The following is a 14,004-nucleotide window of genomic DNA, read 5'->3' on the forward strand; positions in this document are numbered from 1 at the left end:
ACATTTCTCCAAAGAAGATGTACAAATAGCCAATAAACACCTGAAATGCTCAAACTCACTAGTCATTAGAGAAACCACACATCAAAACTATAATGAGATACCACTCCCCATCCCCTCATTAGGATGGCTACTGTCTTAAAACACACACACACACACACACACTCACACACACACACTCACACACACACCCACAGTGAGAGAAAGAAAAAACGAGTGCTGGCGAGGATGTGGAGAAAAGGGAAACCTCGTGCATCACTGATGGAAGTGTAAAATGGTAAAGCCGCTGTGGAAGACCGTTTGGAGGTTTCTCAGAAGGTTAAACATAGAACTGCCATATGATCCAGCAACACCGCTCCCGGGTTTAAATCCAAAAGAACTGAAGGCCTGGACTCAGATACTTGTACACCCATGTTCATAGCGGCATTATTCACGACAGTCAAAAGGTGAAAGCAACCCAAGTGTCCGTCAAACTACAGCGTGGTGTATACATACAATGGGATATTATTTAGCCAGAAAAGGCAATGAGATTTTGATATATGCTACAACATGGACAGAACTTGAAAACAGCCATTATGCTAAAAGGTGTATGGATCATTTTATATGAGGTACTTAACACAGGCAGATTCACTGAGATGGAATAGAGGTTATCAGAGGCTGGAGAAAGGGGAGGAAGAGAGGTATTGTTTAATGACTACAGAGTTTTTGTTGGAGATGATGAAAAAGTTTTGGGTACAGCTAGTGGTGATGGTTACACAACACTGTGGATGTATCTAATACCACCTAACGGTACATTGATGAATAATTATGATAGATTTTTTTAAAGGATTTATTATTTGAGAGAGCGAGCACAAGCACAGGGAGTGGCAGGCAGAGGCAGAGGGAGAAGCAGACTCCCTGCTGAGCAAGGAGCCTGATGCGGGGCTCGATCCCAGAACCCTGAGATCATGACCTGAGCCAAAGGCAGTTGCTTAACCAACTGACCACCTAGGTGCCCCTCATTATGATAAATATTATGTATATGTTACATGTACAAATAAAAATTTTTTTAAATTGAAAGTGAAATAAAGACTTCCTCAGTTCAGGCATGCAAAGGCAAAAGGAATTCATCATTATCAGACCAGTACTGCCAGAAATGTTAAAGTTCTTCAGGCAGGACAATGATACCAGATGGAAACTGCGTCTACACCAAAGAGTGATGAGCACCAGAAATAATAAATATGCGGATAAATATGAAAGACTCATATTTTCAATCTCATTAAAAGATAATGGACTGTTTGGAGCGAAAGAAGTAAGATACGCTATGGGGTTCATAACATATAAAAGTAAAACGTAGGACAGTAATCACACAAAAGCTGGAAGAGAAATGGAGATGGAAATATACTATTTTACCATTCTTATATGTTAGGTAGTATAATATTTGAACATAAACTGAGATAAGAAGGTATACTGTAAATCTTAGAATAACACTAAAATAAGAAAATAAGCCAATGAATGAGATAAAATGGAATCATAAAAATAATCTAAAACAAGGGAGGAAACCAAAAAGAGATGAGACATCTTCTTTATCCATTCATCACTCAGAGGACATATCAGCTCTCTCCTTAATTCGGCTATTGTTGATAATGCTGGTATAAACATCAGGATGCATGCACCCCTTCGAATAAGTATTTTTATATCCTTTGGGTAAACAGCTGGTAGGGCAATTGCTGGATCATAGGCTAGCTCAGTTTTAACTTTTTGAGGATCCGCCATCTATTTTGCAGAATTGCTGTGCCAGTTTGCATTCCCACCAAGAGTGCAAGAAGGTTCCCCTTTCTCCACACTCTTGCCAGCCAATAGCTGTCATTTTGTGTGTTGTTAATTTCAGCCATTCTGACAGGTGTGAGGCGGTATCTCACGGCAGTTTTGATCTGTACTTCCCTGATGATCAGTGATGTTGAGCACCTTTTCATGGGTCTGTTGGCCATCTGGATGGCTTTTTTGGAAAAATATCTATTCATGTCTTCTGCCCATTTCTTAACTGGATTATTTGTGTTGTGGGTGTTGAGTTTGATAAGTTCTTTATGGAATTTGGATACTAACCCTTTCCTGGATAGGTCATTTGCAAATATCTTCTCCCACTCCACAGGCTGCCTTTTAGTTTTGTTGATTGTTCCCTTCATTCTATGGCAAAAGAGATGAACATAGAGGAAGGGAAAAAGAGAGAGAGAGAGGCAAACCATAAGAGACTCTTAACTACAGAGAACAAACTGAGGGTCGATGGAGGGGAGGTGGGCGGGGGATGGGCTCGCTGGGTGATGGGTATTCAGGAGGGCACTTGTGCTGAGCACTGGGTGTTGTATGTTAGTGATGAATCACTAAATTCTACTCCTGAAACCAATATTACACTATATGTTAACTACCTAGAATTTAAATAAAAACTTAAGAACAAAAGTAAAAGAATGGAAAATATGTGTCATGCTAACACAAATCATAAGAAAACTGGAGTGGCTATATTAATATCAAAATAGTTTTCAGAATAAGGAGCATTAGCAAGAATAAAGCATATCATTCCATAATAATAAGGTGATTAATTTATCAGAAGCACATATAGATTCTAAGTGTTTACGCAGCTTATAATACAATTTCAAAATACGTGAAGCAAAAATTGATAGAAATAAAAGTAGTCTAATCTACAACTGCAGTTAAGATTTCAATATCCTGGGGCGCCTGGGTGGCTCAGTCGTTAAGCATCTGCCTTCGGCTCAGGGTGTGATCCTGGATCCCTGGGATCGAGCCCCGCATCAGGCTCCTCCGCTGGGAGCCTGCTTCTCCCTCTCCCACTCCCCCTGCTTGTGTTTCCTCTCTCGCTGGCTGTCTCTATCTCTGTCAAATAGATAAATAAAATCTTTTTAAAAAATTTCAATATCCCTCTAATTCATAGAGCAAGTAAATAGAAAATGAGTGAGGGGGTGACTGGGTGACTCAGTTAAGCATCTGCCTTCAGCTCAGGTCATGATCCCGGGGTCCTGGGATCAAGCCCCACATCAGGGCTCTTGCTCAGCAGGGAGTCTGCTTCACCCTCTGTCTCCCCCCACTCTTCCCTCTGCTCATGCTTGCTCTCTCTCAAATAAATAAATAAATAAATAAACAAATAAATAAAATCTTTAAGAAAAAGAAAATGAGAACATAGAAGATTTAAACAACACAATCAACCACTGAGACCTAATTACTATTTATAGAACACTGCACCCAACAACAGAATATGTGTTCCTCTCAAGTGCAGAAAGAACATTTACCAAGATAGACCCCATTGTGAGCCATAAGTTAATAAATGAAAAAGGAGTGAAATAATGCAAAGGCTGTCCTCCACAACAAAATTAAATTAAAAATCATTAACAAAGATCTAGAAAATTCTCAAATATTTGGAAACTTAAATCAAAAGGGAGGGAAGAGGGCAATCACAGGAAAATTTAGGGGGGAAAAAACATTTAGAATGGAAAGTAAAATGAAAACACTACATGTCAAACTTGTGGGAAACTGCCAAAGCAGTGCTGAGAGGGAATTTATGGTGTTAAATGTTCATATCTGAAATGAAGACAAGTCTCCAATACATCACCTAAGCTTCTACCTTAATAAACTAGAATGGGAAAACCAAATTAAACCTAAAGTAAGTACAAGAGGAAATAATAAAGATAAAAGCAGAAATGTCAGAAAATACAGAAAAATAATAGAGAAAAATCAATTAGGCCAAAAGCTGATACTTTGAGAAGATCAATAAAATTCATAAACATTTAACCAAACCGATGGGGGGGGGCATAAATTACCAATATCAGGAATAAGAGTGGAGACAACCCCACAGAGTCTATAGCTATGAAAAGGATATTAATAAAATATTACAAACTTTATGCCAATAAATTTGAGAATTGAAATGGAAAAATTTCTTGAAAGATGACAAACTACCAGAGCTCAATGAATAAGGAACAGATAACATGAATAGCCCTGAAGCTACTCAGTTGGATTTATAGCTCGAAACCTTTCCACAAGGAAACCTCCAGTCCTGATGTCTTCAATAGTGAGTTTTACCGAACATTTCAGAAAGAAATATTACTAGTTTTCCAAAATTCTTCCAGAAGATTGAAGAGAAGGAAATACTTGCTCTCTGGGGGCAGCATTATCCTCGGTATCCAAACCAGAAGAAAGACAGTGCAAGAAAACGCGACACCAGTATCCCTCGTGAAATCAGAGGTAAAAATTCTCAACACAAGTTTAGCAAATTGAATCCAACAATATACAAAAAGGACAATATATAAGGACCAAGACGGGTTTATGAACGCAAGTTTGGGTTAAGATTCAAAGATCTATCAATGTCATTCATCAACAGACTAAAACAAAACATAACAAAACAGATACGGAAAAAGCGTGTAACAAAATCCAGCATCCATTCATCATAAAAACTCAGGAAACCAGCAATAGAAAGGAACTTCCTCAATTGGACAAAAGGCACCTAAAAAAATTAAACATCATACTTACATTGAAAGAAATCAGAACATAGAAGTGTGAGGAAAAAAGCCAATTCAGAAATCCCCGGTTTGGGGTGTCAGTTACTGACCTTTGCTCATGATTCCTGCAAGCACACTTTAATCAACTGTATAACTGACATCACATTTCTTTATCCTGCATATGCTTGTCCTAATAATTATCCTTAAAATCTTTTGGATATAAAAATAGCTTCTAAAGATGTTATTCTTAGAGCGACCACATGCACGTGAGTGGGGGGAGGGGAGAGGGAGCGAGAGAATCTCAAGCAGACTCCACACTGAGTGCAGAGCTGAGGTCGTGAGCTGAGCCGAAATCAAGAGTCGGGCCCTTAACCAGCTGAGCCCCCAGGCGCCCCAAAATAAGCTGCTAAAATTCTAAAACAACAGAATTTAGTGGATGGACTGAATTACTCAACCCGAAGAGGGCTGAGGAACTTATCCAGAAGGCAGCACACAGAGACAGAGACGGCAACATGAGAGAGAGGTTAGAGCACACAGACAAGAGGAGCAGGTCTGCGTTGCACCCACCGGGAATTCCACGTGGAAAGAACAGTGGCCGCCAAGAGGTCTGTTCTGAGAATGAGAAGAACAATCATCAAAGCTCCCACGTACAGCGCTTACTATGCGCCAACGATGTTCTGCACAGAAGACGATCTGGCAAAAATATCCTCCAAGAAGATTTAAATCATGGTACGCCCACAAAAGCAGAAACCGTGAAGCTATTAAAAACCACAAGGTGGATCCGCAAGTACTGGGATCCGGCGATCTCCGAGATACTCCTTCAGTGGAGTAAGCAAATGCGGACCGGCGTGGCCTGTTCCCACGAAGGCGATGCGGACGGACGTCTCTGGGAAGTTGGGGGGCTAGAGGAACAGCCGCTGCTCCGCGGGGAAGTAGGAGGGGAAGGAGTTTGAGCTTTTAAACCTGTGCCTATATTAAGGAATAAAAAAATATTATACAAAGAAAATGTTGCCAGGCAGCGGGAATCACCAGGGCGTGGCCTGGTGGCAGGAAAGAGTCACTGGGTCACCGAGTGTACACCAGGTGGTGTTCACATCCCCAGCAAAGCCCTGCCATTAACCACAGACTCAGGCCACAGGCCAGGCTCCTGGCTAGACTAGGCTGCACACGCCGTCGCCATGGCCAACACCCTCCTCTTGGGCCGAAGCTACCTCGGGCCAGTCCCGCTCCCCGTGGTGAAAAAGAGCAAGACGGACCCACCTCCTCCTCTTTCCCACGGAAGGGAATCAACATCATAAAATGGATGTCACTTGTCATCATTCCCAAAGCAGGTGATACACGATACGGTCATAATGTACGGTGACAAAAACCCAGGGGTGCGCCCACAAGCGTGTGAGGTGACGGGCAGAGAAGAAAGCAGACGTGTGTGGTTGTTTCTTCTCCTGGGAGAAGTCAGTATCCTGACCCATTTCTGAAGATGAGAAACTGGAAATACAGACCTAAATATATTATTTAAAGCTAAAGATAGCAACTAGGAGAACTAAAAATATCAATTTTCCTAATTACCCAGGGAAAGACACTGCAGCAAAAGACGGAGAGCAAAGAAAACAGTAAGGAAGCATAAAAACGGCGATAATGTGAAAAAGGTGAAGCTAAGATCAAGAATCTGGTACTAATGTAAGTAGGATAAAGTCACTTGTTGGGGGAACAAGTTCCTATCAGACCAAAGAGATAAATCCGCCCACTGAGAAAGGACTCGAAAGTTCCAAAGTCAAAGTTTGGGCAAAGATGTACCAAGCAAATACATGTGAGAAGGAAGGACGTGGTGTTCAGATCCAGCAAAGCTGAATTTAGGTAAAAAGCATTAAGCACACATTTCATACTTGTGAGGCCCTCATCCCCACTATTATCCAACCCAAGCTGTGAGCCAAGGTTCCTTTGAGAGAGGGGAACAGAGGGGAGCCACAAAGAGGGACTGTCCACAATTCTGAGTGCTTCAGGACAATGTTTTCAGTTATTGTTTCCATAACTAAAAATAACTTTTTAAGATTTTGTTTGTTTGTTTTTTATTTATCGGAGACAGAGAGAGGGAGACAGAGCACAAGCAGGGGAAGCATCAGGCAGAGGGAGAAGCAGGCTCCCCGCTGAGCAGAAGTCTGATGCAGGACTCGATCCCAGGACCCTGGGATCATGACCTAAGCCAAAGGCAGATGCTTAACCAACTGAACCACCCAGGCGTCCCCAAAATAAAAATCTTAAATTCTGACGCTGTTAGGAACTTTTACTGGCCAAACAGATCAAACTATATAAGCAAAGATGCAAAACAAGAAATTGAGAGAAATAAAAATGTTGCTGAAGAATGTGTATAGAAAGGTCATCATGTCCGAGACAGACCTTGGGCTCTCCCCAACATCACTGCTAACAGCGGTGCCCCTTCTCTGCATGAAAGACACCACCATCCATCCAGCTGGACAAGTCCCTCTGCCCCCATGACCAGTCAACCCATCACTGACTCCTGTCCATTTATCTTCCTAAATGTCCCTGGGACCCATCCATTTCTCTCCATCTCCTGTCTCCACCCTGGTCCAAGATACTACTGTCTTGCCCCTAGATTATTACAGGAGCCTTCTAACTCACTCTGACCAACCTCCCCTTCTGTCTCCCATCACCTGCTTTGTACAGCACAGCCAGGGTGATCTTTCCAAAATGGAAAGATTCTCATACCACCCCTCTGAGTCAAGTGGGCCAAGGCCTTCCTGTTTCTCTCAAGGTAAGGCAGAAATCTGTACTGTGACCCATAGGGCCAGGGCCACACTGTCCTCCCTGCCTCTCTAGGCTCCTTTCACACCATGCTCCTCTCCCACCACAGGGCATTTGCACAAGCCATTCCCTAGATCTGCACTGTTCACCTCCAGGCTCTCTGTCTCGTTGATGCCAGCTCATCCTTCAGATCTCAGTGCACCTGTCACCTTATCAGGGAAGCCTTCTGTGACCTACCATTCTAGCTCAGATTCCTCTATGTTACGCTCTCATAGAATTCTGTTCCTTTCTTGTGTTGTAGTTATCCCATTTGGGCTATTATTTGATTATCTGCCCTTACCCCCCAGCCTACCACCACCACCACATTATCCTAGAAGGACGGTAAGAAAAGGAATTGGTTTTTTTCCTATTTCCCCCAATGGCTTGCACAGGATCTCAAATGTACTAGGTGCTATAATAAACACGAGTAAAACAAATCTGAATCAACTTATTAACACTTATTAGATCTTATTAATACCTATTTACTGTCACAGAAATCGTAACCCTTTTAGTTCTTAGGGAATATTGATGAAAATTGCAATTGTCACACAACGTCATAATCTGAACCACTTTCTCGGACTACCACACAGAAGTGAACATGAAAAGAAATAAAACCCAGCGAGGGCTTTGTCTCATTCACCGCGGTGTCTCCAGCACCGATTCCAGGTGCTCGATACATATGTGTCGAACAAATAAGAATGGAAAGATGAAACTGAAGACCCCCAAAAAGTAGGACAGAGAAGGAAAAAAGAAAATCAGACATTCAGTTCAAAAAGAGCCAACATCAGATTCGTGGGAATTTCAGAAAGAAAACAAAAAAGAGAGAATTGATCAAAGAATATAATATTTCCAAGAAGCTCAGAACAGCAATCTCCAGATTGGGAGCACCAGCCAAGCACTCAGCTAACTGGCTGAAAAATGACCCACATCAAGGCACATTGCCTTAAAATCTCAGAACACTGGAGACAAGGAGAGGGTGCCAGACTCTCAGGAAACACAGGTCGCCTACGAAGATTCAAGAACGGAACGGCTCTGGACTTCCAAACGGTAACACTGGAAGCTAAAAGACAATGCCTTCAAAATTCTGAAGACCCATAATTCCACTAGAATTCTACACCCTGCCTAACTACCAAAGGTTCAATAAAGGACAGAATAAAAACATTTAAGATACGTGGGGCACCTGGGTGGCTCAGTCGGTTAAGCGTTTAGGTTAAGCGTTAGACCAAGGCTCAGGCCATGGTCTCAGGGTCCTGGGATCGAGCCCCGTGTCCAGCTCCCTGCTCTTCAGGGAATCTGCTTGTCCTTCTCCCTCTGCTCCTCCCCCCCTTCATCTGCTCGCTCCCTCACTTGCTCTCTAATGAATAAATAAAAGTCTTTTAAAAATATTTAAGATATGCAAGGTCTTTAAAAATTACCTCCCATTCATCTTTTCTCAGGAAACTACTGGAGGAAATATTCTACCAAAACTAGGTAATAAAACAAAAAACACTTAGGATCCAAGAAACAAAGAATCTAACACACGAAAGATAGCAAGGAACGTTCCAGAATGATACTGTGCGTAGTGGGTTCAGATTAACAGGAAGAGGGAGGTTGAGGGGCCATGAAAATGCACCTCTCAGACCCTTAAGCACAGGGAGCACACCTGACCAAGGGCCTCAGCTGCTCTCCTTTACAGTCCATACTGGTGTTTGCACCACACACACACCCCCACAGGCTGCTCGCCGTCAGTGACTGAGGGCCACAGGGATTCTAAGGCAGACCCATTCCTGAGAGACGGGGACTCCCCCGATGGCTCAGTTTGGCTGGAAGATGCCCTGAAGGCTTTGCTGAACTTTCCTGACACTGCACGAAAGTCTAGGATGCTTCCACCCAAACTTCTCTCCTTCACTGGGGGCCCGATGGCTCACCCAGCCTTCTCCGCCTCTCCCCCGCCCCCATTTTCCATCACAGGGGCATTCCTCTTAATAAGTTCTCATGTGTTGGGTCCCACCGTGGTGCCCGCTTCTCCAAGGACTCAGCCGAACACAAGTGAAACCAGGAGTGGCCTAAGAAAACAGGCAGTAAGACGGGGGTTTGGAGCGGTCTCGCCAGCAGCAGCAAGGGAAGAGGACACGGTCCCGGCTGGCAGGTGGCGTGGACAGATCCCGTCACAAGTGATGGCTCAACCGCTAAAGATCTTACCCGCGGTGACCCGAGGCATGTCGTGGTTGGGGAGAAGGGGATGCTGTGGCAGATGTGACGATTCAGGCATTTGAAAACTATCAAGAGCACAAGCGTGGGGGACGGTGTCTATAAAAACAGCAGAGTTGGCTATTAATATTATTACTGATCGTATGGATGCCCTGTAGAAGATAGTGAGAAACCGAGAGCTGCTAACAGTTACTGGCCAGGGCGGAGCACCAGAGGTCCTTGATCCAGAATAGTGTATGTAGAGGCTCTCTTTTCTCATTGAGATATAAGTAACAGAGAACACTGTGTACGTTTAAGGTATACAACGCACTGCTTGCATACATTTCCATATTGCAGTGACTGCCGCCCCGGCGTCTGCCGACACCCCTGGCACTTACGGTCCTTCCGAAGGAGGCTCTTACCGCCCGCGGCAGAAGGGCAGACGTGGCTGAGGGACAAGCGAAAGGCCTGACTGCAGGAGTCAGAGCTCCAGAGACCGAATGCTCAGCCAAGGCAGGTCTGCTCTGCCAAGGTAAGGAGCGTGGCAGGGAAAGCCCGGAGACGTCGGAAGGGGGCCCCAACGATGTGGAGTCCACCCCCTCCAGCCCAGACTCTCTGGGCTTGCACAGGTGCTCCCCTCCCGGGAGGCCAGCACGGCCGCTGAGCTGACAGCTGCTGTCGAAGCCTCTCGCCAATAAGGCGACAGGTGCCCCCTCAGGAGCTGCCCTCACCCCTCCTGGCCGCCAAGCCGCTAAATGGGGTTAAGCCCTAGCATAACCCAACGGGGGATATGCCGGCCCTGCTAAGGCAGCGGACAGACTCGTTTTCTACTGCCGTGAACAAGATCACCCCTGACTCCGTGGCTTTCAAGTGCCCGTTAAGCGTCTGACTCTTGATTTCAGCTCAGGTCATGATTTCAGAATCGTGAAATCGAGCCCCACGTCAGTCTCCATGCCCAGCACGGAGCCTGCTTAAGATTCTCTCTCCCAGGGCACCTGGGTAGCGCAGTGCATTGAGCATCAGACTCCTGGTTTTGGCTCAGGTGGTGATCTCATGCGTCATGAGATCAAGTCCTGTGTCAGGCTCCATGTTCAGCAGGGAGTCTGCTTGAAGATTCTCTCCCTCTGCCCCTCCCCCCACTCACACACACTCTAAGATAAATATATCTAAAAAAAAAAAAAAAAAGTTTCTCTCTCCATCACCTTCTGCCTCTGCCCCCGCCTCTCTCCCCTTCTCTACAAATTAAAAAAAAAATTTTTTTTAAGTGCCATTTATTCTCTCTCAGTTCCCATAGTTCAGGAGTCTGGGCACACCTGAGCTGGATCCTTTGCTCAGGGCCTCACAGAGCTGCGATCAAGATGGTAGCTGGCCTGCATCTCATCTGAGACTCAGGGTTCTCTCCCAAGCTCATATGCTTGTCAGCAGAATTCAGTTCCTGGCAGTTATATGACTGAGGTCCCTGTTTTCTCACTGCTGACAATTGGGGCTCCCCTCAGCTCCTAGGGGCCAGGCCGTTCTGGACATACTGCCCTCGCACAGGCCTTCTTCTCACAACATGGCAGCATGCTTCCTCAAAGCCAGCAAGAAAGCATCTATGAACTTTAAGTTTCTGTTTTAAAGCTCACCCGATTAGGTATGGCCCACCCAGGATCAACTCCCTTTTGATTAATTCATAATAAACTGATCTGGGATCCTAATTCCAGTGGTACAAACTTCTCAAGAACTTTGCAGGTCACCCACGTATGTCACAAGGATTCACACCAGTAGACAAGGGGCTCATCCATACATCTTTCCTACATAATCACATCTCTATTTTGGGCCTCTGCTGAGGTGACTCCAGGGATCTGAGTCACACGTAATCTCTCCAAAGAGACTGGTCTGGGATCCACGGACTGAAAAAGCGCCCAGGTCCTTAGGAGCAAGGACCCGCAAGCCATCCACCACGGATCCTGTGACGTCACGGCAAGCACGTAATCCATGAGCATTCCCCTCGGTCACCCCCCAAGGGAAGTATGCTCCTTTACTCGGATGACGTACACCGGGAGGAAAGGGGTTAACCACACTTTTCGAGGACTACTGGACACAGGACCTGAGTTGACACTGATGCCCAGAGGCCCAATGTTTCATCCCAGTCCCCCCTCCTTAGAGTGGGGGCTCACAGGGTCAGGTCCCAGACGGAGTCCTAGCGAAAGTCCACCCCACAGTGGGTGCAGTGGGTCTGCAGGCTGATGGAAAGGTCGTTGCTCCAGTCCCTGCGCGTGTGATTGGCATTGGTAAACTTGGCCGTTGACGTGATGCCCATGTTAGGTCCCTGCGTGTGGAGGAAGGGCTGTCACAGTAGGGAGGCCAAACGGAAACCTCTGAAACTCGGATACACACACACCCCAGCTACCCACCAAGGAAGAGGCACTAAACCACCAAGCAGACAAACCGACTCGGTGAGTCGACAGTAGCCAGTGTTCACCACCAGCCGCCCTGAAACCAGCACAATAGGTCCGTGATGGAAAGGCCACAGTGGCAGAGGCCACACATGCCCCCAAAGGCGTGGACTCCCCCTTATCAAGACTGACCCAGCTGCTCCCGCCTCAGAAGGTCCAGCCGGTCAGCACCAGGGACCAACACCGAGCCCCTTACGGCGCCAGTCCTTGGGAAGACCGCATGCCTACCGGTCATCCTGGCAGGGCCAGTGGTTCACCGTCGCGGGGACGGACGGCTGCAGAGCGGCAGCCAGCACCAGCACCCGGGCCCGCAGTCCTACGCAGCAGGCCGGGCACGCAGCCCCGATCCTGGGAGCCCCTGGAAGGGGTCACATTCCAGAAGCGGACCCACAGAAACCTCCAGCGGCCTAAAGGCACAGCTGAAACGCCAGTTTAGGAAACATTCTCAAAGGATAGGTGCTACCCATCACGCTGGGTTTTTATTAAATCAGAGACTTGTGTCCGGGTCTGAGTCCTCGCAGGAAGGACACATGGCTCTCGAAACAAAGAGTGGCAGCAGGAGTTGCCCCAGTTGCCATTTTGTGCTTCCCATCCCACAACTCTGGGCTCTGCGGGGTTACACGTTGTGGTCACCCAAGGGGTGAGGAGCGAGAATCCTGTTGCCCTACGAGTTCCAGCCGCGGCCAGGGCGCCATGGGTGTCTGCGGGACAGCGACAGGAGAAGAAGAATCACCGTGTTGGCAGAGGTCACTGATCCGCAGGGGGAGGCTGTTTTTACACAAGGGGGACAGGGAAAGAGAATTCAGGTGACACTCCTGGACACCTCCTGGTACTCTCCTGCCCCACTCCAACCGTGAGCAGGTCTGTGCAGCAACCCCAGGCTGAGAAGGGCCTGACTACCGGGAAGTGCTCAGACCGTTCAGAGACGAAGGTCTGGGCTACTCCACCAGGCAGAGCCGCCGGCACATGGCACGGTGACTGACCGCCGGGGGTAAGATGAATGTGGAACGGACGGTGGGGGAGAATGAGGATGAGCGTCATCTGCAAACTCAAAGTCAACCGCAGCAAAGGGAGCTGGAGTTCACCTCACTGACTTCCTCTTTCTGAATTTCCCCAGGGGAAGAAGGGCCCATGGAAACCACAGAATTGCCGCTCCCCACACCTGCGGAGAGAAGCAGAACTGAAATGTGCACCTCCAACATCAGGGACACAGCTGACCAACAGCCCCAGCTGCTAAGTTTTGAACTCCACCCTCCAGGTTTTGCTGAGGCTTTGCCTGCCATGGGCCCCTCCCAGTCCAAGACAGAGTACAATAGGGATACTGAGGCAGAGGACCCAGGACTCCTGTGACAGTCAATTTTAGCTCAGAATTCCCTGAGAGCTTTGCAGAAACCTCCTTAGGACGCGCAACAATTCAGGATGCTTCCACCCAACCTTCTCTTCTGCTCTCCTCTACTTAGTATAATTACACCTCAGTCTTGTGTCTCTCCCAGCCTGGGCAGGCTCCCTCATTTTCTCTCACACAGGTATTTCCTCGAAAAAACCTTGCATATTTAATCCCATCTTGGTGTCACTTCTTAAAGGTCCTGGACTAACACAGGAAGCCTCCTGAAGGGATGGCACCAAGAAAAACATGGAACTTGCAAGACATATAACGTGTGTAAACATGTAGAAAATATAATCAGAAAAGTTTTCACTAAGGAGAGATTGGAAAAATAACAGATACACAGAAATAAGCAAATAGAAAAACAAGGCAATTACTAACTCCAGAAAAAAACCACATCGTAAAAAAAAGAAGAAAGAAGAAGAACTGGGTCTTATACATAAACAATGAATCACAGAACACTACATCAAAAACTAATGATGTACTGTATGGTGACTAACATAATAAAAAATTTAAAAGAAGAAATCACTACGTGGCTCAACTGTCACGGTAGTAACATGGTCATAATAAGGTCAACACTGAATAGTGACTAAGCCAAAAACTGGGACATAGCTAGACTGAGAATGTGGATTGGAGGGTAGTGGGAGGACAGGTTGGGTAAAAAGTTAAAACGGTAACCTTTATAACTGGGACAGGAACTTACAGAATCCCAAATTATAAATCAAGAAATAGA

The 14,004-nt window shown here is 46.2% G+C and overlaps 1 long non-coding RNA gene across 1 annotated transcript; it reads left to right on the plus strand.

Annotated features, from left to right (window-relative positions):
* The first annotated feature begins 9,713 nt into the window (after positions 1-9,713).
* LOC130542416 (uncharacterized) lies at positions 9,714-13,796 on the plus strand. Its single transcript, XR_008956968.1, has 2 exons — positions 9,714-9,981; positions 10,735-13,796. It is a non-coding gene; the product is annotated as an uncharacterized LOC130542416 (long non-coding RNA).
* The last annotated feature ends 208 nt before the right edge of the window (positions 13,797-14,004 follow it).

This window comes from Ursus arctos, unplaced genomic scaffold (assembly GCF_023065955.2).
Source record: "Ursus arctos isolate Adak ecotype North America unplaced genomic scaffold, UrsArc2.0 scaffold_34, whole genome shotgun sequence".
NCBI lineage: Eukaryota > Metazoa > Chordata > Mammalia > Carnivora > Ursidae > Ursus > Ursus arctos.